Raw genomic sequence first — 22,434 nt, forward strand, 5'->3', positions numbered from 1 at the left:
AGATGCACATAGAACCAAATATATGTATACCAATAATAGTACCACATTCAAAGCGTCTAGATGTTACATCAAACAAGAATCACTGTATATACGAAATCTATTTTGTCAGAACTTTGCATAACCTTGCTTATTAGAGGTTATTTCTGAGAATCCTTTTTCCCTGTTTAAGTTGTTTATTGTATGTTTTACTTTGGCAAATATTTTAAATAAAGATGTGTCCACTTAAATTCCATTCTTTTTTATATAATAATTACGTACAGATTGAACTAGTCATTTTCTCCTTTTTGACTATCTGTTGCTTGTGCTTTGATTTGTATTTACAGTTTTTATTGAGCCTTAGGTAAAGAAATTGTGTTGAAGTTATATTATATTTTGGCTGGATGCCAAATAATCACTTGTCCTGCCTTGACATTATTGTGGTATTTTCTATTGTTCACCCTTTGATGAAAACATTTGAGAAGTGACAGCTTCATTTTGTGGGTAGAAGGAATAGAATCCATTTGGGAATGTAATGGTTTAAGACAGGCAGCTGTACGTTCTCTGAAATTTAATGAACTGACCAGCAGTGAGTAACTTGGTAGGCTTACAATATCAGGCATCAATTCTTTTTCTTTTTCTTAGGCAATGAATTCAATGAGATGGCTGTTTGTAATTCCTCAGATTTGTGAGTCATTATTTTACCCTCAGATTATATTGCTGTGACTGAATTCTGTTACAATATTTCTGGGTAGTCCTAAACAAAAGTCTTCTCAACCCAGGTAGGAATAGATCACCTAGATTCAAGTATTACCAATGAACAACTTGATGGACACTAAGTTCTATTGGTGTAAAACGTAAGAATATTTGTGAGAAGTTACTTACAAGCAGTAGAATCACTCAAAACTCAAAAATTATATATGCAACCAAAGCCTGTGGCAGAAAGAATGACTGCTCATTGAAGCAGAAAGGGTATCTAAGGCAGTTTGTGACTGGCTATAGAGTGCTTTCCTGGTTGATCAGGTGATTTGAACCTAGTCCAATTAGCAAGGATGAGAATGTCTGAACAGTCTTAGTTTATATAACTTTTAAATTTAGAAGACCTAGTGAATCTGCTCTGGTCATTGACTTGTGGATCTATTGAGATACTTACTTCCTAAACTCAAAAAACTTAGTATAGAGTCTTGGAGCTTCCATTCCTTAAAACATCCTTTATCATCCACCTTCCCTTATCTTCTTCCTTATTTTCTTGTTTGGTTTTTGTTCATTGTTTGTTTGAGGAGGCATAGAAGAACATGTCACTATATGACTTTGAATAATGTGGAAGAAAAAATACAAACCAAGTTTGCCTAAAACACAAAAATATGTCTTGGGTGCTGGGGCTAAAGGATTAGCCCACCTTTTCTGTTGCTTCCTTTATTAATGCTATCTTCTCTTTTGCATCCTTTGTCTTGAGCTAGTCTCCACAATGGAAAGAAGCAGTTCTTAATAAGATCTGATCATTTGTGGGTTCAAAAGGCTTCACAGGTAAGGATAAATAGTAAGTGCTTTTCTGCCTTGGCAGCTGGCATAGTGATTTTTAAAGGTTTGTGAGAAACGGTTCCTCTTTGAACCCCAGTAGACCAGTTGGCCTTGAACTCCTACATCTGCCTTTCCCAAGCTGGGAATAGTCGTGTGTGACAACACTATTGAAAACTATGAGAGCCAGTTCTCAAGGAGGTGGCTACCAGACAACATGTGGTCTCAAGTTATTTAATCCCAATATTCAGGAAGAAAACATGGATCTTTATGTTCTATGCCAGACTGCTCTACATAGATATATTCAGATCACTGAGAACTACATAGGCAGGACCTGTTTCATTTGCTCTATGATCATATGTGTTCTCTTTACATCCTGATCGCCACTGTCCTAAAACTGCTCTCCTCCCATACCCACACCAACTACTAGAAGGGAGAGCTCCCGCCACCCTCATAAAAACCAGTTCCAGAACATCAAGTCACTGAAGAACCAGGACATCTTGACTTAATTGGTCAAGTCACCTCAGTTATACCGACAGGCAAGCAAAAATGGAGGAACAAAGAGCCCCCAGTTCAGGTGTTTGGGAACTCACATAAAGCTTCATAACTGCTACACATGTGGGGAAGATGAGCTTGGTTGAACCCATGCATGCTTTTTAGCTGTTGTCTGAGTAAGAGCATGCTTTAATATAATATAACTAAACAATATGAATCTTTAAGCATCATCATCATGTTTTCATATGTCTCTACAATCTTTTCCTCTGTATCCCTTTCATTTTCTTGGTCTTTTCCTCTGAATAGGCCTCTTCATTTTTGACTTACATTCAACCCTCTCTATTCATTTGTAATACTTTCCTTTTATTATGATCAATTTTGGATATGATTTTTATTGATTTATTTTATGTGGCTGAAGACTGAACCCTTTGTATTATGTACTTGGTACCAGTGTTTCATCACTGTACTATGGATAGCCTTATTAATGTAATTTTTCCCTTATTTTTGACGGTAATATAATCATATCGTTTATCCTATATCTTTTTTTCATTAAATCCTTTAAACCCAGCCATTTATGCCTCTCTGCTTTCATCAAAACTCATAGCTATTTCATTAGTGACATTACACACACAAAATTACACAACACACAAATATTTTTAAATATAGACTGTTCTTATTTATACTGATTCTTGTATGTATATTTGTAAGGCTGATTATTTTTAGTGTTGAAAAATACCATTTGATGTTGCTAAGTCTATTTCGCTCATAAGTTTTCAGAAACTTTAATAATATATATTCAATTTAATTTATGTAGACTGGACATTTTGAACATGGAGAATTTGGTGATCATTTTGGGAACGCTGTTTCCTCTTGTGTACTTTATGTTATCACTTAATTGATGTCGACCACAAAGTCACACCATGTGGCAGACTTCACATGAAAGCTTTTTTGAGAGCGGCAATATACAGGTGTTTCTTTTTTAAGATGGAGAGTGATGAAGAGGAGGGGCTCTGCTTTCTTATGAAAGGAACGAGAGCAAGAGCACGAGGAAGATAATGTACTCCTGACAACAGTGAAAATATGTCACATCTTGGCTGGTAGTGATGACTTATCTTACTCTCACTAGGTCCCTGGGGCAATCCTGTGGAGATGCCTGATTGCTAACACTCTGCTTGACACTCACACACAGCCTCCTTTTCTTCCCTGCTCTGCCTCTTGCCTCCTTAGGGATATTTAGTTATTTAGTTTACCTCCACATAGCGGGTTCTTTAGAATACTTATTCCACTTATCACCTACTACAATCTTGTTAGATCAGGATGTCTTACTGGAAGCAGAACAAATTTAGATCAGCTGTGAATGAGTTGGTGGCTATATTGGGCTATGTCATAATGCCTTTAAAATCAGTTTGTGAGTCAAAGTGGTGCCTCTGCCAGTTAAACCATTCACTGCTTGTCCAGAGGGATTGTATACAATTGCCAGCACCTCTGTTGCAGATCATATCTATCTCTGAATCTAGTTCTGGGGGAACTGATGATGTGGCCACATAAGTTCATTTTCAATCACAATACTCAATCACATAAAATGTAAAAAAAAAAGAAAGAAAATTGAGAATTACATAAATCTGTTCATACTTGTAAGGAAGCACATGTATGGAAGTCAGAGGGTTTTGGTAGTGGGTTTTATCTTCCACCTTTGTCCATCCTGGTTATAGAACTCATTATATCAGACTTATACACCATCACAGTGATCCACTGAGATGAATTTCCTATCCATAGGTTGTGGTTTTAGAAAGGGTTTAATTTTTTTTAATTATCACATTAAGATAGCATCTCACTGTATTGTCTTGGCAGTTCTGGAATTCATTATGTAAAATAGGAAGTTCCAGGATCACCTAGGGTCTCACTTAACTCAAGTTTGCCTGGAATAGTAGACTGTTCTGTTTCCCACTCCAGAATACTGGAAGAACAGAGGTGAATCACTCCACCTGGCCTCCTACTGTTTATTACTCAAGCCTTAGTGAGAGTTTACAAACACCTATGTTGCTGACCCTCCTTATATTGGATCCTGCTTTGAGGTGAAGGACTGTAAGTAAGAAGAATATTTCTGGCTATCTCAAATATCAAGAAGAGTTAGGAGATCTGCATTTTCCTTGGGTGGTGAGGTATGTGATTTTATATGCTAATGGATGAGCACCAAAACCTAGGTCTCTGGAAGAGCTTAAGGCTGGTGACTTGGTGTCTCCAGCCTCACAAGGGCATGGAGACTGGTTTGAATGTAGAGTTCACAGATGTTTTGCATACATAGAGATGGTCCTCCATTCCTTCACTTTTTCTCTCCAATTTTTTTCTTTTGATTTCTTTCTTTTTTTTCTCTTGTTTCTTTGGAGCTGATTGTTGTGATGCAGTTAGTGCTTTTGGTGGTGGTGTATTTTTGAGACACGGTTTCTGTTTAACAACCCTTGAAATCTGGTACTGACTTTGTAAATAGCATTGGCTTCAAACTCACAGAGGTCCAGCTGCATTTGTTTTCTTGTCTAGCCATTGTACTCTTGGCATTGGAAACTGGCTTCTCAAACCATCAATGGTCAGGTGCTATTCCATTGCCTAGATCCAGTGTTGTATGATACAAAGGAGTCTTATCTCAGGAATGGGACTCACAGAACACAACAAGATAATAGAACACTGTAATTACAAGAGGTTTACTTCTAATTTCATATGTATAGGGTTGCTCATCCTCCCAGGGAAAGTCAAGTCTTACTAAAAAAGCACATTTCTTTGATTCTTTACACCTGGCAGATTTAAGCTAAAGGGTTGATAGCTTGCTCTCATTGATGTATTTTAGAACAAAGTTCAGACATTGCCTAGCCCTGGACAAGGGGCTGTTTTGGCTCAGTGAGTCATTTTCTCATCTAGCCCTGCAGTTGGCCTTGGGAAACGGGTGCCTTGGAAAGTGCTCAAGTGGGTAGGAACTGGGTGGTCAAGAAGGATAATGTTGACACCTGGTGGTTTATTTCTGAATTTATCACTGAGAGGGATAGAGGGTCTTTTTCTCTAAAGCAGGCATTTTTGTTTTGTCTAAACTCAGCTTAGACAGCATAGCCTGAACTGTCCTGTAAACTTTGCTTTTAAATTTTCAGAAGCTTGAGTATACATTTTCAAAAACTTGAGGTGTTAAGGCTGCTGATGGCTCGATTTTGGACTTTTCTATGAAACCTGTGGCTTTCACCAAGTAAAATCTGTTTTTGTTTACTTTCTCAAAAAATGGTGTTTTGTAAATTCTCATAGCCCCTAATATCTTTGTTTTCTATATCAGAGGCAGGGTAGAATATATTATATAGTGAAAGAAAGAGATAACCTAAGGACATGTTGATCTGTAGGACATAACAGGCCCTGACCAATTTCTGAAATTCAGATGTTCTAGGCTCATGACTCTTAGTCTGCAATGCTAACTCTTTTTACTGCATTCAAGTCCTGCTAACATAGAAAGTATCTGGAAGTATCAGAGGGTAAGAAGAGTGATATGGTGTCAGGATACAGGGCAGTGCAGTGTATGCACAGATGTTGGGGACTTCAAACATACTTGAGTTGAGAACATGACTGAAGCAGCAGCCAGAATTCTGATAGGGTCATAGGCTGCATCTGCTCATTTTTGCTGGGACTCTGGCTCATATTAGGTCTTTTTCAATTGCAGCATCTGCATATTTAGAATTAACCAGCCAGTAAGACACCCTGAGTAATATATCCAATGTGTAATCTGTCCACCCACAGGCCTGATAAAGACTAGAAAAGGTGGTTCCATAGCTGAGTCGATACATTACAGATCAATGAATTTGGGTGGTGGGTGTTATTCTATATACACCGACACACAGAATTTCCACAGACATGATTAGTGATATGGACATGGCCTCTAAATCAAAAGGGCTAAGCATGGAGTTCCTGGCTATTGAAGCTGATGTGAACTTTTCTACAGAATAGCCCAGGCATCCATTACTCAAACACCCCCTGCTTTACTCTCATGGGACCATGAGCATTGAAGGATTAAGGCTCGAAGGGCAATGCTCAATTCTATGTAAACAATCATTCACCCACAAATACACTATGTTTAAACCAACTATGTGAAGGGATTCATCAGCTTTGTTGGGAATCAGTAAAGCCTGAGGTACATGATCCCACAATTCCCAACTATTCACCCCACCCCCACCCAGAATGAACAAAGCTGGTGCCTCTACATAAGAGGAAATAAATAGACTATTGTAGACTAGATTATTTCCTAGTGTAGATTCTTCCCTATCAAAACATGGCCTTAAAGCATGCCCTTCACAGTTCTAGCCCACCTTACATGTTTCTCCTCTGAAAGTTGGAACTTGCACTGTTTATCTTTTGTTATTTAGAAAAGACTTATTTTGGGGTGTTGTGGGGGACTGAGGTGCATTTGGGGTAGATGATAAACAAAGTTTCAGACAGATTCATTTTCTCTAAATGCTAATACAGAGGAATCTGATTTAAATTCTGGTATTCTTGTTAGTAAATGTGCATGCATATCAGGCAGCTCATATCTGACTGTAACTGTAGTTGCAGGAAGATTTTCAGTCTCTGCTCATTGAGTGCATCTACATTCAAATGTGTGTACTCAAGCACACACACAGAGGGGTGGGGAAAGAGAGAGTGAGAGAGAGAAAGGAGAGAGAGTGGGTGAGGAGAGAATGTCTGTCAGAAAAAGAGTGTTGATGGTACACATTTAAATCCCAGAATTAGGGAGACAGATGCATTCAGATATCTATGAGTTCAAGGAAAACCTGGTCTACTACTAGAGTTCTACGACAGCCAAGGCTACTCAACCATACTGACTGATAAACAAAGCAAAATAAAAAAGATATCGGAGCTAATAAAATAACTCTTAAAAACGCTCTAGCCACTGAACCTAAATATATGAGATTTAGCCCTCAAGGCAGACATGTAAAAGCAGAGAAACTGGTCCTGTAAATGGACTTCTGATCTCCCCTTGCATATTATGGTCTCTGAACACCTGAACACACAAACACATTTAAATTAATTAATTCACATCACAAATGCATTTCTTCTTCCACGACCCTCTTTCAAAGGACCCCATACTCCATCTTCCCTCACAAAACCCTCTTAGATGCTGCCCCTTCCCAGTTATCTCCAAACCTGGCACATCAACTCTCTGCCAATTTAGGTGTATCCTTTCCCACTAACCATACATGGAACCCATGAAGACAGGAATGCCTGTCTGCTACATATGTGTCTCATTCCAACCACTGTATATTCTTTGGTTGGATGATCAGACTCAGAGTGCTCCCAGTGGTTCAGAATTATGAATACTGTTGCTCTTCCCGGGAGTTACCCAATTATTTCAGGATCTTTGGTCCTTCTCTCAACTCAACCAAAAGTGTCCCCGACTTTGTTTACTCTGTGGCTGTTGATATTTACATCTGTTTCACTCTGTATATTCTTTGTTTGTTTGTCTGTTTGTCTGGTTAGTTTTCTTTGAATTTTGATATATTTTTCCCACTGTTGTCCAAGCCAACCTAAAAGAAGCTGTGTAGACAAGGCAAAGTGTACAAGGCCTTAAAGTGTAAAGAGTACAAGGACTGAAGTTGTGCACCAGTATATCTGGCTAAAATTTTATAAACCACTAAATTTCTTCACAAAACAGAGCTGGATATTGGAGTGCTCCATAAAAATTCTAAAGCTCGGGATCAAATTCATTGTATTCCACAATATAAGAAAAGTGAATCTCATTTTGTGATCACTGGACATCAGAGTTGTTTTCAGGATTCCCCAGAGCCTAAAAACCATATTATTTATGTATCCCCCTTTAAAGACTTAAAGTATCTAACTGTTACTATAATTTTCATTTTCTTTTAAATAAGTATACAATTAATTGTGATCCTGCATTCCATTTCCAACTCCTTCCAGATTTTAAAAAGTTTTAGTTAGCTTACTCGCAATTCAATACTGAATATAATGTTTTATTTTTTTATTTTTTATTAGATTCTCTCAGTATTTACATTTGAAATATTATTCCCTTTGGCCATCCAGTTCCCATCCCACATTTCCCTGTGCTTGTCTTCAAGATGGTTCAGTAATTCCCACTCACCCCCTCCACCTCAGTGCCTTTGGCATTCCCCAAAATTGGGATACTATGCCCTCCCTTGACAAAAATGCATCCTCTCACATTGATGACAGACATTGCTGCTTCCTGCTGCATAAACAACTGGAGCCATGGGCCTCTCAATGCATGCTCAGTATTTGGTGTTCTACTCTATGTGAAGGATTTGGTTGTTGTACACCGTTGTTCTTCCCATGAGGCTGCCACTCCTCTTATCTCCTCAATGGTGAAAGAAAGGAGTAAGAAACCTAAAACACACACCCAACAAGGTCACTGAGATCAAGAGAGAAGCAAAGAGTTGCTGAGTAGACCAATCCCAGCTAGGCCTCCAACACTGAACATCTCCCTCACAATGTCCATCCTAGACACTCATAATAATGGCAAGGAGCATAGGAAGCCCTCACTACTCTCTTGTATATCATCAATTAGGTTGCACTGCACCCACCTTATTAAAAAATTAAAATAAAGGTAAAAAATGAGAGAAAGAAGAATGGAAAGAAGGAATTAAGGAATAAAGGAAAAAATGAAAAAAGGAAAGAAGGAAAATAGAGAGACAAAGAAGGAAAGAAAAAAGAAAGAAAGAAAAGAAAAGAAAGAATAGAAAGAAAGAAAGAAAGAAAGAAAGAAAGAAAGAAAGAAAGAAAAAAAAAACACCATAGCTTCATTTAGGACATTTTAATTAAATTTCATTGTGAACTAGAATGGTGTTGTAAAATAATGTTTTTAAGGGGCTCTGAGACTTTTCCAAAACACCCATTTTTGAGAAAGTAAACAAAGACAGAATTTACTGGCTGGCACTGTGCCCACATCCCTGGACCATTTGACAGGACTACTTGTGAGATGGAGACAGAGAGAGAGAGAGAGAGAGAGAGAGAGAGAGAGAGAGAGAGAGAAAGAGAAAGAGAGAATTTGGAGGTTGCAAAGTATATCATGACTGAGTGGGCATCTACTACAAGTGATACAGAGGTTGATGTGTTCAGTGTTATAGACTGAAAGGATGCTGTTGGCACTCTACAAGGACTTGATTTACATTTTTAGGTAAACGAGTTCGGAGCATTAGAAGGGATTATGGACAAAGGCAAGATGGAATGTGTGAAGAAAGCAATGGCCACTACCACGTGGATGATCCCAACTGCTCAGTATGCCCTGCCCTCTCTCCCGAGCTACACGCCCACATTTCCACCTGCCTTCTTGACATCTCCCCCTTGATGCCCCACAGTCTTTTTATAGAAGATTGGGGTGCCCTTAAGGCTGAAGAAGCAGTCCAAAGAAGACTGGCTTCAGTTTTGTAACAAGTGCTGTCAATAAGGCAGTGGAGAGGAGTGTTTTTCTGGAGGAAACTACTGCAGCCTGAACTGGTCTCACCATGCCAAAGACGAAGATCAGAAGAAAGAATGAGATGGATGAGACGTCAATGACGAGGAGGATCCTAAGTGTAGTTGGAAGAAAAAAACAAAATTATCTCTGAAGCCTGACTCCAGGGAGGTTAAGAAGAGAGAGATGACAAAATGGAGAACAAACAATATGGAAGGATCCTGAGGGGTTCTCAGAGAACCATGAGGAAAAGTCGTGGGAACTCAGCTGTCTTAAAGCAGGGTATACCTCCTATGCGGAAGAAAGCCTGGTGCTGGACATTCTACCTGGAGGAAGAGAGAGCGGTGACTGTGCGTACTAAGCTGTTCAAAGAGTACCAGTTCTTCCCCTACAACAAAAATGGATTCAAAGTTGGCATTAAGCTGGAAGGCATGAACCCTGAGCACCAGGCTATGTACTGTGTCTTCACTGTGGCTGAGGTTTGTGGATTAGGATAAAGCTTCACTTTGACAAATATTCTCATTGCTATGTCTTCTGGGTAAATGCAGATGCTCTGGACATTCACCCAGTTGCTGGTGTGAGAAGACTGGCCATAAGCTGCCCTTTGAAAGGGTACAATGAAGAAGAATTTAATTGGCAGTCCTACCTCAAGACATGAAAGCTCAGGCTGCACACAAGCCATTACTTAAAAATCAGAACATAACAGAGATTCCATCAGGCTTTCGAGTTGGAATGAAACTTGAGGTACAGACAAAAAGAGCCCTTCTATCATCTGAATTGCTAAAGTACCAGCAATGGTGGACAATCGGTTCCTGGTACACTTTGACAACTGGGATGAGGGCTATGATTATTGGTGTAAATCAAACTGTCCACACATTTAACCAGTCGGTTGCTGTACAGAATACAGAAGAACACTGATTACTTTACTAGGCTATTCACACCTGAACCAATTTTCCTGGGACAAATATTCAGAAGAAACCAATTCTTTTCCTGCTCCTGCAAGAGCTTTCAAAGTGAAACTCCACGTGGATTTCAGAAAAAGATGAAGCTTGAAGTCCTGGACAAATGAAATCCACTGATCATCAGAGTAGCAACTGTCGAGAAACGGATGATCACAGGATAAAAGTTCCCTTTGGTGGCTGAAGCTGATGCTATTAAAAAAGAGCCCCTCCAGTGTAGGGTCTCTATGAGAGTCCCGGACAACAGAGATCAGAGAAGCAACAGCAAGAGGCAGTTTATTTAACACAGGAACTGTGGACACACCAGTCTTTCTGGGAGAACTGGACATGCCTGGCACTCAAGAAGAGCATTTCATTTATAGGGGCTGGGAAGCAGAAAGCATGCTTACAGAAACAGATGCATGGTTAAAGGGTCTTGATTGGTTAATTCAATCATGCTAGGGTTTAGAGTGAGGACATTGGTGTTCGTCATAATGGGTGTCTGAGAAATCAGATATAGCCCTGGGCCAGAACTCTGGATAGTCCCAGATACTTCTTGTGCTTTTTAAGTTACCCTTTTTGGTCCATCAGGCTAACTTCAGATATCCTCTTTGGCAGACTATTGAGGCCCCACCTGATTATCTCACTTAGCCTTCTGTAATGGCTGGATTACAGCAGCCAAGTTTTTCTGTATGGCTGCTGGGGGTCTTTCATTTCCTCCCTTTTCTTTTATCATAAGTAAAACCTTTTACTTATTTTCTAGTTTCAACCTCTGTTTGTTTTAGTGCCTGATATTGATGGGTGAGGACCAGGGTCTGGACTACAGATACCCGTTCCTTTATGAAATGAACTAGGCAATTTAAAATGCAAGGGATGAAGATCAGTAACAGGAAAAGAATAATCAGGGGACCCATGAGGGTAGAAAGAGTAGTGAACCATGGGGATTTATTGAATCAACTTTCAAACCATCCCTGTTGTGTCTCAATGTTTCTATTTCTCTGGACCAATCTTTGTCTGAGCTCTTCCATTGTGTCCCTTATAACACCAGTATAGTCTGCATAAAAACAACACTCTTTTTGGAGGGCTGCACATAATCTTTCTTCATTTAAGAAAAGCAGGTCTAGTCCTCTCCTATTTTGTAGGACCACTTTAGATAGTGATGTTAAGAACTTTTCTAGTAGAGTAATGGTTCTTTCTCTTGCTTTTAGGTTCTCAGTTATGGCAGCTTGTAGTGGTTTAAGATGGCTAGTCTGCATTTGTGCAGCGGCTCTTGTCCCTATTCAGGCTGCAAAACTTCCTATTCCTAGCATGAGAGCAATGGTCATGCTAATAGGCTCACTTTTATACCTTTGGTGCTCTTCAAAGAAGTCAAGAACAGTTTCAGAAAAGTGATAGGTGATTTTCGGCCAGAAGTGGACTAGGACACAGTAGTCTGAAGTGGAATTCAGGACACGGGCTGAAACACAGGGGGTCAGTTTGCTATTGCTTACATAATAGGTGCCATTGGGAGAGGCTAAATAATAGATACCAGGATATACTGGGATGGTCTGTTTGCATAAACACTCGAGGGGAGCAGAGAATCTACTTAAACATAATCATTGTCCAGTCACCTCTGGGAGAGAAAGCTTGGAACTAGAGAGGTTGAAACACTCAGTTGGAAGGTAAGCGGAATTGGAGTACTTGGCATAAATGGCCATGCCTTTATAATATGGGGGTCTAGAGACTAAACACAACCAGCAATCGCTGGCCTGGTTCAGTTCCGAATAATTGAGGGCTAGGTTTCAGAGAACTTTCTCAATCATCACAGGTACTTAGTAACCAGTCAATCAATCAAATCATCTTATAAACCATGGACTCCCACATGATTACTTTGCTTTAAATTTAAAACTTGATGGCAAATGAATTTACTTGACAGATTCTTCCAGGAATCACCAGTTCTAGAATAATATACTAAACATAATAGCTCACACCTGTATCCACCAAATTTAGGAGGTTGAGGCCGAAGATTTGTCTTGAGCTGGGGCCAATTTAGAATATATATCAAGCCTCCACCCCTACTATATGGCTTACCCACTTATACCAACACTATCATTCCTCGAGAAAATAGAATATTAACTTTTCTGATATCCCCTTTTCTGGGAGCCTTCAAGCCTGGACAAGGTAGTTGTGATGTACACACAGTAGAAATCTGATAATAGTTATAAAGTCTGAGGATGTCAGGAATTTCTAGCTTTCTAGCTATACTAAAAGGTGTTTAAGACTTCTGAAAAGTCCAAAAAGGTTTCTTGAGGGTAAAACACTGCTGGCCAAGATGAGTGACAACTGTAGCCTAACAGCTGGGACTTAAGCAATGTGCTCTTTGCTCTCTATCAGATGAAAATGCTGGGCTCTAACATTCAGCCTTCTAGCCAAAAGACATAAAAACAAAAAGAGACACTTAAAACAGTGATTATAATATTCATCACTTAGATGTAAAATGGTTTTTATGAGTGTTATTTAAGGAAAAAGCAAAAAGATCCTAAGCAGGAAAGAGAAAAATTATTCTAAATGTGGAAAGGAAAAAAATATTCTAAGGGGAAAATTTTCCTCCTCTTTACCTTTTATCTCTCTGTCCTTAGTACTTATACATCTTTCAGAATACATAATCACATGGTACAAAGTTCATCACAGGGTCAAAAAAATTCAAATAATTAATTTAAATACAAGTTTATACCACACATTGTTTACAGGCAAATCCTTTGGAGTAAATATCTGGCTAAACATCCCTTACCTTAGCATCACAGCTCTACTGAAATTTTAAAACAATAACTGAACTATTAGTGAAGTTTTGTACAGATAAACCCAGTAAATATTATATCTTCTGTCCTGGCACCCATAATAAATCAGTAGTTCCCTTTTTATGACCTTTGGTTTCACAAACTCTTGGAATGTGCTCTGAATAGGAGAAAGTCTGTTTACCATCTAAGAACAATTAACTGGTGACAGTTAGGAGACTGGCAAATCTCATTGTATTTTTGACTATCTGAAAAGAACCTAAAGTAGACCCCCTATAAAAGAGCTCAATAATCACTGATATAATTTTAGGAATTCTTACTGGACCATCATTAAGACTTAAGAATCATTGATGTGTCTATAGAGCATCACTACAATAAAGTACATCTTCGTAGATCTGCAGAGATCTACTCCAAGTGGGTGTGATATTACTTAGTGATTGTTATATATGTTTAATAATAACAGAAATAATATCATAGCAGGTATCTTCCATAAAATCAATTCCCCTACATTGTTGCTTAATAAGAGTGAACCTTACACAGATATTCTAATTATAATAATATGAGCAGGACATCTCAGGATGGTCACCTGCTAGTCATTAGCTTGTCCCAATATGGCTCTTGATGTCCTTTAAATAGTAAAGGTTTAATGATGAATAATTATTGGGTGACTGAGATGATTAATAAGTAAGAGAAGTGTGTTTGTGTGTTTCTGTGTTTCTGTGTGAGTGTGTGTGTTTCTGTGTGTGTGTGTTTGTGAGTGAGAGAGAGAGATAGAGATAGATAGATAGAGAGAGAGAGAGAGAGGGAGAGAGAGAGAGAGAGAGAGAGAGAGAGAGAGAGAGAGAGAGAGAGAGAGAGAGAGAGAGAAAGAGATTTTTATGCAGTGTGGGGTGTTGAACTCAGAGCCTGGTGCCTCCAAGAAAAATTTCCTATACATAGATTATGATGGTATACATCATATATTAGTATGATATAAGCATATTTGAATGTTCAAACTCTTGTGAAGAAATATGTTAACATACCTTATATAGACTGCATAGGTATGTATGAAATGTGAATAGAATTCATTATGTAAATATTGTGTATTAGTATGAGCATGACTATATATTTTAGGAACATAATGAATGACTGCACACATATTCATGGGATCACATGGGTGGCATCATGCATGATGGAATGTATCGGTGTGAACAAGTGGTTAGGTGATTCAGGTCTGTTGCTATGATGCATGTATTTATAATTATATATACATGTTATTAGTGCATATAGGATGCTGTGTGCTTGTTTACATACATAATTGGATGAATAAACAGAACACACACAGAGCTGTCCCAACATTGGCTCTTATCATCAGTCTTATATTATCTTGAGACCTGAAATCACTGAGGATTCTTAACATTTTACTTACCCATATTATACTTCTCTCCCTTTATGTCTGGTTTGATAATCACAGGGTAAAATGGCAGCAGCAGTAAAAGCAGAAGAAACAGCAATCCCTGGGAGGACAGACAAAGTTTGTCCTATAAAGAATGTATTGGACACATCACCATGTCCTTTCCAGATAAGTTTAGATAGCATTTAGGTAACTTGGTTTCATATGGCTGAACTCTATCCACCCAGGTTCACGTATCATAGCAGTAGCTACTATTTCCATTGGATTCAGGCATCAGAGTCTCCCTTATTCAAGGCCCAGTAACATGAACAACTGGCCTCTGAGCTCTTATTAAATGACCTATGCCCTTGCCTGTGTTTTCTGCTCTTTTCCCAAACCAATGCCTCTCTAATTTCCCATTTCAGTGAGCAGAGATCACAGGTACAAGCACGTGAAATTCTCGGATCAGCAGTGAAGACATTGAGCATTTTCAGTGCCTTTCTGCAGAAGGCAGATGCCAACAGATCTACCAGGATCAGTCCTGGGGTTTGTCAATTTGGAATGTTATTTCACACACAACTTGGGTTTAAAGTTCTTCACCTAACAACTCTGTTTTTCCAGGCTGTGGTTCTACTCTCATTTATTTATTTTTTTTTACCCAGATTAGTTATCATAAAACAACACAGTAGCTACAAGATAACATAACCAGTTTACTTTTTATTTTATCATAGAACCAGATTCTTATTTCTTTTATGTTGTTGTCTCTTTCAAAATATGGTTTCTCTATGTAGCCTTCACTGCCCTTAGGATTTCTCTGTAGACCAGTGATGTCTTTGCGTAAGAGAGTCTGCCTACAAAATGCTGGATCAAAGGCCTTGGTCTAGAAGAAAAACAAGAGTACACCTACTCCACTGCATCCCACTTCACACCATGCCTCATTGTCTCCAACATCTGATTCTTTATCTGTCTTATAATAATTTTTGAAACTCTCATTTTCGTTTCCTAAATCCTGAGCTGTGTATTAAATCTAGATGTTTCTCTAATTTTTTTCTATTATTCTATAAATATTGAGTCTTTTGTGGTTGTTTTAGTTTCCTCTTTTGTTTGTGGAATATTTGCTTATCTTTCAAGGTAAGGTTTCTGTGTAGCCTTGGTTACCTGAAAAATATGTGTAGACCAGATTAGCCTAGAACTCTGCCTGCTGGTGCCTCCCAATTGCACTACAGACTTAAGCTCACTAGTTTTTAAAATATGTGTGTGCAGGAGGCAACATGTGCCTCCATTTGTGGTACCTACACAATGAACTGTTACTCCAAAGTGGGCAAAGACCTAAGGGTTTGAAAGAAAGACACAAGTCCATTATTCAGGTTACCTGAATGTTTACTCCATCTTGAACAGCCTTCTTTCAGGATACCCTGCAGTCAAACTACACAGACTGCAGTCCCAGTATTATACACTCAAGTAATTACAGGTGATGTATGCAAATTTACTAGCTTTTGGATGGAAGTTACCCACTAGGGTAAAGTTTGTAAGCTGAGGCAGCTTCAGACAGGAAGGGCTTGTGTGGAAATATCCTTGTGACTAGGCCAATTAGCATAGCAAAAGTGCAGTGTGTATCTCTCCTAGGGTCCAGGCTTAAAAGTGGGCAGTGTAAATAACCCTAAGCAGATATGAGAATTAGCCAATTATTCCACACCAAAAAACAGCAAAAAGAACTGAGACCGGCAATCTTGGGAGGTAGGAGGTGAGAGAACCCTCAAGGATGTGCCAGAGACAGGGGAATAAAGTCTTAGAGCTGAAAAGAATAAACCTTAGATAGAATCACTTACAGTGAGGACAGGGAACTTGTAGATCCCAACTCCAGCAGAAATACAGGGCATCAAGTGAGGGACCAGATTGCCACCACACAGTTCAAACTCAAATCCATAATTTTTTCTGTGTCTTTTGGGCTCTGTTTGCTGAGTCATGGGTGGGAAGCCTGTGAAGAGTTTGGGTGTGGCACAAACAGCTCTCTACATATCCTATCACTGAGGAGACACTGGAGGAGCAAAAAACCCACAGATTCCATTAGGTCTACACACAGAGACCATGGCTCAAAAAAAGACCAAATACCTGATTTTTATTGTTGAAAATATTAAAACATGCTGTGAATAAGAAAAAAATAAGTGCACGTGCACGAATATTTGAAAAACCACAGTACTTAACTGTGTGGTGCACATGCCTTTAATTGTATCACTTGTGAGGCAGAGCTATGGACAGGTCAAGGCTGACCAGATCTACAGATAAAAGTTCCAGATAGACAAGTCTTCAAAGAAACCTTCCCTTGAAAACAAACATAAAAATACCAGCAATGAAAAAAGGAAATAACAATTATCCCACAATTCATAATATAAAAAAAATGAACAGAGAGTATCTAATTCTAATACAAAACTACACACCAGCTAGAAAGTCAGGTATCACTGGACTAAATCAAGAGGTTGAAATATTCCTCTTCAGATGAATGAAGAATCCTAAGCCCAGGGCAGAGTGGGATATACTAGACTGCAGTTGGGTGGGGTAGGGAAGTGTTGGCAGTCTTCTGGACAAATGCCTTTAATCTCAGAATACTGTAGGCAGAGGTATGCAGACTCTGTGACTTGAAAAAACACACTTGTCTACAGATCAAGATTACTGTCAGCCGAGGCTACTTGAAAAACCCCTATTTTAAAAATAACAATAAAATTAAAAAGAAAAAAAGAAAAATGCCCCGTATTTGAAATGATAAATAAACTGGGTGTATAGCATGGTAATATAATGTTGCTTCATAATATCTTCTCTGGAGAAAAAATTCTAAATGAGGATAAAATCACAGCCATAGAAAAATTAAGTTGTTACATAAAGAACTATATATCCCAAGTTGTGAGTGGAGTAACATCCACACTTGAGAAAATCAAATGCTGAACCAGCTAGATCTGTAGACTAAAGCCTTCTCTAGAAACATGCCTTGCCTCTAATAGTGCCCAGTTACTTAACTACTGACTCTTGAAATTCACAGTCTTGTACTGTGATCTTTGACCCAAGAGTCCAATTCAAGAATTGATCTTGACAGACTTGGTGAAAGCATCAGATGTCCACAGGAAGCTGGGGGAAATAATATATTCAGAAAGTTTCAATGAACCTTAGGAAAAACCATAGGGTTCTTAGAACACTATCCAAATCACACAGATTTCAAAAATGCACTGAACAGGAATGAGGAGAAGTGATTGTGTCACAGACCTAGTGCTGCCTCATCATAGAATTTGATCATACCTGGCTCTAGGAAAGGAAGTGCTAGTCTTTTTTCTGCCTCAGTTTTCTTCCTTAGGAGGCTTACACGTAGAAAGGCTGGGGAGTCATTTCTAGCTTTTTTATTTCTTAGCGAAATCAGGCTAAATCCCAACAGAGTTTCCTTTAAGGCTGTGAGCTAAGAGCCCTGTGCCCTGTGGGAGCTGCTTCTGCTGCTGCTGGCATCTTTCATCTTCTTTCTTAGTCCCATTTTCCTGATCAGAAATGTAACTCTTGTGCAAACACCTCTAGGCTGAGGTTGATAGTTTCAGGTGCCTTCCTTGTGTTCTTTTGGTTAGTGTTACTGGTTTTGTTCCTTAACTGTTGAGCTTCAGAAAATATGGGTCTTTGGTAAATGTACTGTTGGAGAGGAAGCTATACCTCTTGGGAAATTGATTATTTCTTTACTGGGTAAATTAGTATTGTCAGTTTCTTCCCACCAGCTCTCATTTCCTAGATAAAAAATTGAACAATGATTGAGCACTAGGGAATTTCCTCCTAAGAAGGCCTAACCAGCACAATGCATTACTCTACAGAGGCCCATAAAATAGACACCATCTCTGTAAGCTTTGTGTAGAGTGGAAATTCCCCAAGGAACATGCTTGATTTAGCCACTTTCTCTCTCTCTGTACAACATTTCTAGCTTGATTCCTAGACCCCTGATAATGGAAGAAAATTAGAAGTCCAGAGTATGGAATAAAGTCACACAAAATCAAAATAATACTATAATTTTCACATATTTCCCTTATTATATTTTTAAAAATACTGAATTAATTATTTTTTAAAGTTAAAAAAAGCCATAAGAGATGTTAGATTCCCTGGAGCTATCATTTAAAAATGTGGGAATGAGCTGCCCAGCCAGAGGACTGAGAACTCAACACAGTTCCTCTCTAAAATATAAGTGCATTGTTTCCTGAGTCCCCTGCAACCCCATGCTTACATCATTATAAACAGAACACATTAGGAAATGGTTGCTCTAAGGTGATGTTTTTGAATTCTCATTTTTGAAAGATTTATATGTTTAAATAGTATTTTCAAAAAAGTTCTCGAGGTGGGTATTTAAGTTATTTTGATATTTAATACATAAAGCCTAAGCATTCTCAGCTGGTAAGCTACCACTGACTTATAGTAAATCCAATAAGTTCTCAAATCTGGAAACCCTAGCACTGAATGAGAGAAGTAAAAACAGGCAGATAACAGGGTCTCACTATGCAACCAGGATAGCAGCACAAGTGAATCCCTGGGGCCAAGAGAGAACACTTGTATCAAAATATATGAAAGAGAGTGATTGGGAAAGTTGTTACACACACTGTTCTGGCCTCGAGCTGTGACTAGAGAGACACACACAGAGATGACACACTGCCATTAGAACTTCTGGCCTGCCTGCAGAAAACTGAACACCTAGAAGGGACTCAGGAGAGCTCTGGATACTGAGCCCACTGCTGAGCCCACACTCTCTACCCACTAATTATCTGGGGAGAAACTTCCAGGAACTCTCAGTGTGCAGAGGCAACAGTGCAGTCTGGGATCATACCTGTCTGGCCTCCGTCTGTGCCCAGGGCCACCAGCAGAGCAGGCACAATATTATCAGGACTCACAGCATGCACATAGAAAGCACTACTTTTAATTTTTCTGAGATTGCCACTATTTCTCTCACAATTTCTTTCATTTCATTTGATTTTCTCCTCAGCCCCCTCCTTCCCTCCTATTTAAAATGCACTAGGTCATATTAACACTGCCCATATGTGCACAGGGAAGAAATATCTATTTGAGCATTGGCATTGTGAGAAGGTTTCCCAAGTTACTCACTCATAGCAGCCTTAAAACCCAGTCAGGCTTTTTTGCCTTCTGAAAAGCAGCCTTACAACAGGACTTTGCTATTAAGCCTAGTTTCAGAGGACTTGTGGAATCCTCATGCTTATTGAGTCAACCTGGCAACAATCAAACCATCTTATAACCCAAGGAGACCCAAATAGATCACTTCAGTATAAATTTATACTGATGTGCCAGTGAATTTATTTGACAGCTTCTTCCAGAAACAACCAGTTCTGGAATAACACACTATACATAATGGCTCATGCCTGTATCATAAAATTTTGGATGCTAAGGCAGAAGGTTTGTCTTGAGCTTTAGATCAATCTAAACTACATATGATGCCTCCAGCACAACTATATGTCTTACCCATTTATACCAACGATAACATTTTTCAATAACTCCTCTGATGTCCCCTTTTGCTGGAAGACCCCAACCAGGACTGGGTAGTCAAGAATTACACATAGTAGATCTTGGATAATGGCTTTAAAGTCTGAGTGTCTCAGAACTCTCTAACACTTTAGCTGTACTGAAAGGGGAATATGAGTTCTAAAATGTCCAAAACATTTCTTGCGGTTTCTGGGGGTAAAATGCTGCTGCTTGGGTGATTGAAACCTGATGTAGCCTAATAGCAGGTGATTACATAGTAATGTGGCCTTTGTTCTAGCTCAGCATGAAGTGCTAGGCTCTATCTTTCAGCCTGCTAGTCAGAAGGCTGAGAAAAAAAAAGGGGCCACTTAAAAAGTGATTATAATATTTATTACTAAGTTGTAAAAATTTCCTATGAAAGATATCTAAGGATAAGCAAAAAGATAATAAACACGGAGAGGGAATAATTGTTCCATGTGGAGAAAACAAACAAACAAAAATTACTATGCAAAAAATTAGTTTCTCCTATCTACCTCTCATCACTTTGCCCTCAGTACTTTTATATCTTTCAGAATACATGATCACATGTTACCAAATTCACACAAAAATCAAATCAAAAACTGAAATAGAAATTTACAACAAAAATATTCACATGCATTTCCATTAGGAGTAATTTTCCAGCTAAACATCCATCACCTGTCTGAGCTCCACTGGTTCACTGAACGTTTAAAGCCAAACTAGGCTATTAGTTAAGTTTTGTATAGATTAACAAATTCAATATTTTATTCTCTATCCCAGCACTAATAATAACTCCTTAGTTCCCTTTATAAAACCTTTGGTTTTACAACCTCTTGAAATATGCTCTGAGTAAAAGAATGTCTGGTCACTATCTAAGAACAATTAACTGACAACACACGGGAGATTGGCAGAGTTGTTATTGTAGTTATGTCTATCATAAAAATATGTAACACAGTCCCATTATAGAAGTGACTAATAATCACTGATATGTCTTTAGCAATTCTTATAGGACCATTGTTAAGATTTAAAAAGTCATTTATATGTCTTTGTAGCCTCACAAGAGACAGTAAGTACACTTTCCTAGATCTGCAGTGATCTGTTCCAAGTAGTGTGCTATTACTTAGAGATTATTATATATGTTTGATGATACAGAAAAAAACATATTATAGCTGAATTCCTTCCTATAATGACTTCTCTTACAGTGTTGCTTAATAAGGGTGAACCTGCCATAGATATTATAATTATACCAGGCAGGCCAACTCAGGACAATCACCTGCTAGATATTAGCTTGTCCATTCTGACTCCTGACATGCTTTAAATAGTAAATGCTGAGGAACCATGATTATTTGGTGACTAAGAAGAGTAGTAGGTAAGAAAAATGTGTGTGTGTATGGGAGAGGGAAACAGAGAGAGAGAGAGAGCTGAAGTGTGTGGAGTTGAAGTAAGAGCCTTATGCATCCCAGAACAGTGCTCTATACATAGAATATGATTGCATGTGTTATATATTAGTATTATTTATGCAAGTTGGATGTGCAAATTCATGTACATAAATGGGTTAACAAACTATACGTGTATTGCATAGCTCTGTATGAATTTTAAGTAGAATGTATTATGTGAATATACTATATTAATATGTATATGCTTGATATTATATTAGGATAATGCACCATTGCAAACATATATGTCATCAGATTTGTGTGTGCATGCATCGAGGTATGTTTTTGTATAATGTTTGACTGCATATATAGTTTTCAGGTTAAAAAGTTCTGGTACTCATGCATTTGTTAATAATTTGTTACATGATGCTTGTCAGGTAATTTACACATGAATGTATAATTATATGCATTTTTGTATACACGTTATTAGTGAATATAAGTTGATGTATGCATGTTTACATGTGTAATTGGTAAACACATCACACAAAGAGAGCTGTCCCATCGTTGGATGGAGAGTAGCATTATGTGCTTCTTACAATCAGTCTTATATTTTCCTACTACCTGATAAAAGTGAAATCCTTTAACATTTGTCTTTTCTCTATTATCGGACACTTCCTTTAAGTATGGTTCAAAAATTACAGTGTTAAATGCTAGAAGCAGTAAAAGTTGCAGAAACTACAGACCCTGGGGGTAAGAAATAAAGTTATTTCTATGGAATATGTTTTAGACACATTCCCATGACATTTCTGGATGAGTCTAGATACCAATTATGAAACTCAGATTCCAAGAGCTAAAGTCTATCTAATCAGGGACACCTACCATAGCAGTAGCCAGACTATCCATTGGAATCAGGCATCAGAGTCTCTTTTGTTAGAGGCTAAGTAAGCTGGACTACTGACCTCTGAGTCCACTTCCTTCAGTCTCTTATTCCATGAGATATCCAATTCCCTGTGTTTTCTGCCCTTTCCTCAACCTA

The 22,434-nt window shown here is 38.5% G+C and overlaps 1 pseudogene across 1 annotated transcript; it reads left to right on the forward strand.

The window, feature by feature from the left end:
• The first annotated feature begins 9,052 nt into the window (after positions 1–9,052).
• LOC308413665 (lethal(3)malignant brain tumor-like protein 3) lies at positions 9,053–10,579 on the forward strand (annotated as a pseudogene). Its single transcript has 2 exons — positions 9,053–9,277; positions 9,353–10,579. The product of its transcript is annotated as a lethal(3)malignant brain tumor-like protein 3 (transcript).
• Positions 10,580–22,434: the final 11,855 nt, after the last annotated feature.

Source organism: Micromys minutus (assembly GCF_963924665.1).
Source record: "Micromys minutus genome assembly, chromosome: 32".
Classification (NCBI taxonomy): Eukaryota; Metazoa; Chordata; class Mammalia; order Rodentia; family Muridae; genus Micromys; species Micromys minutus.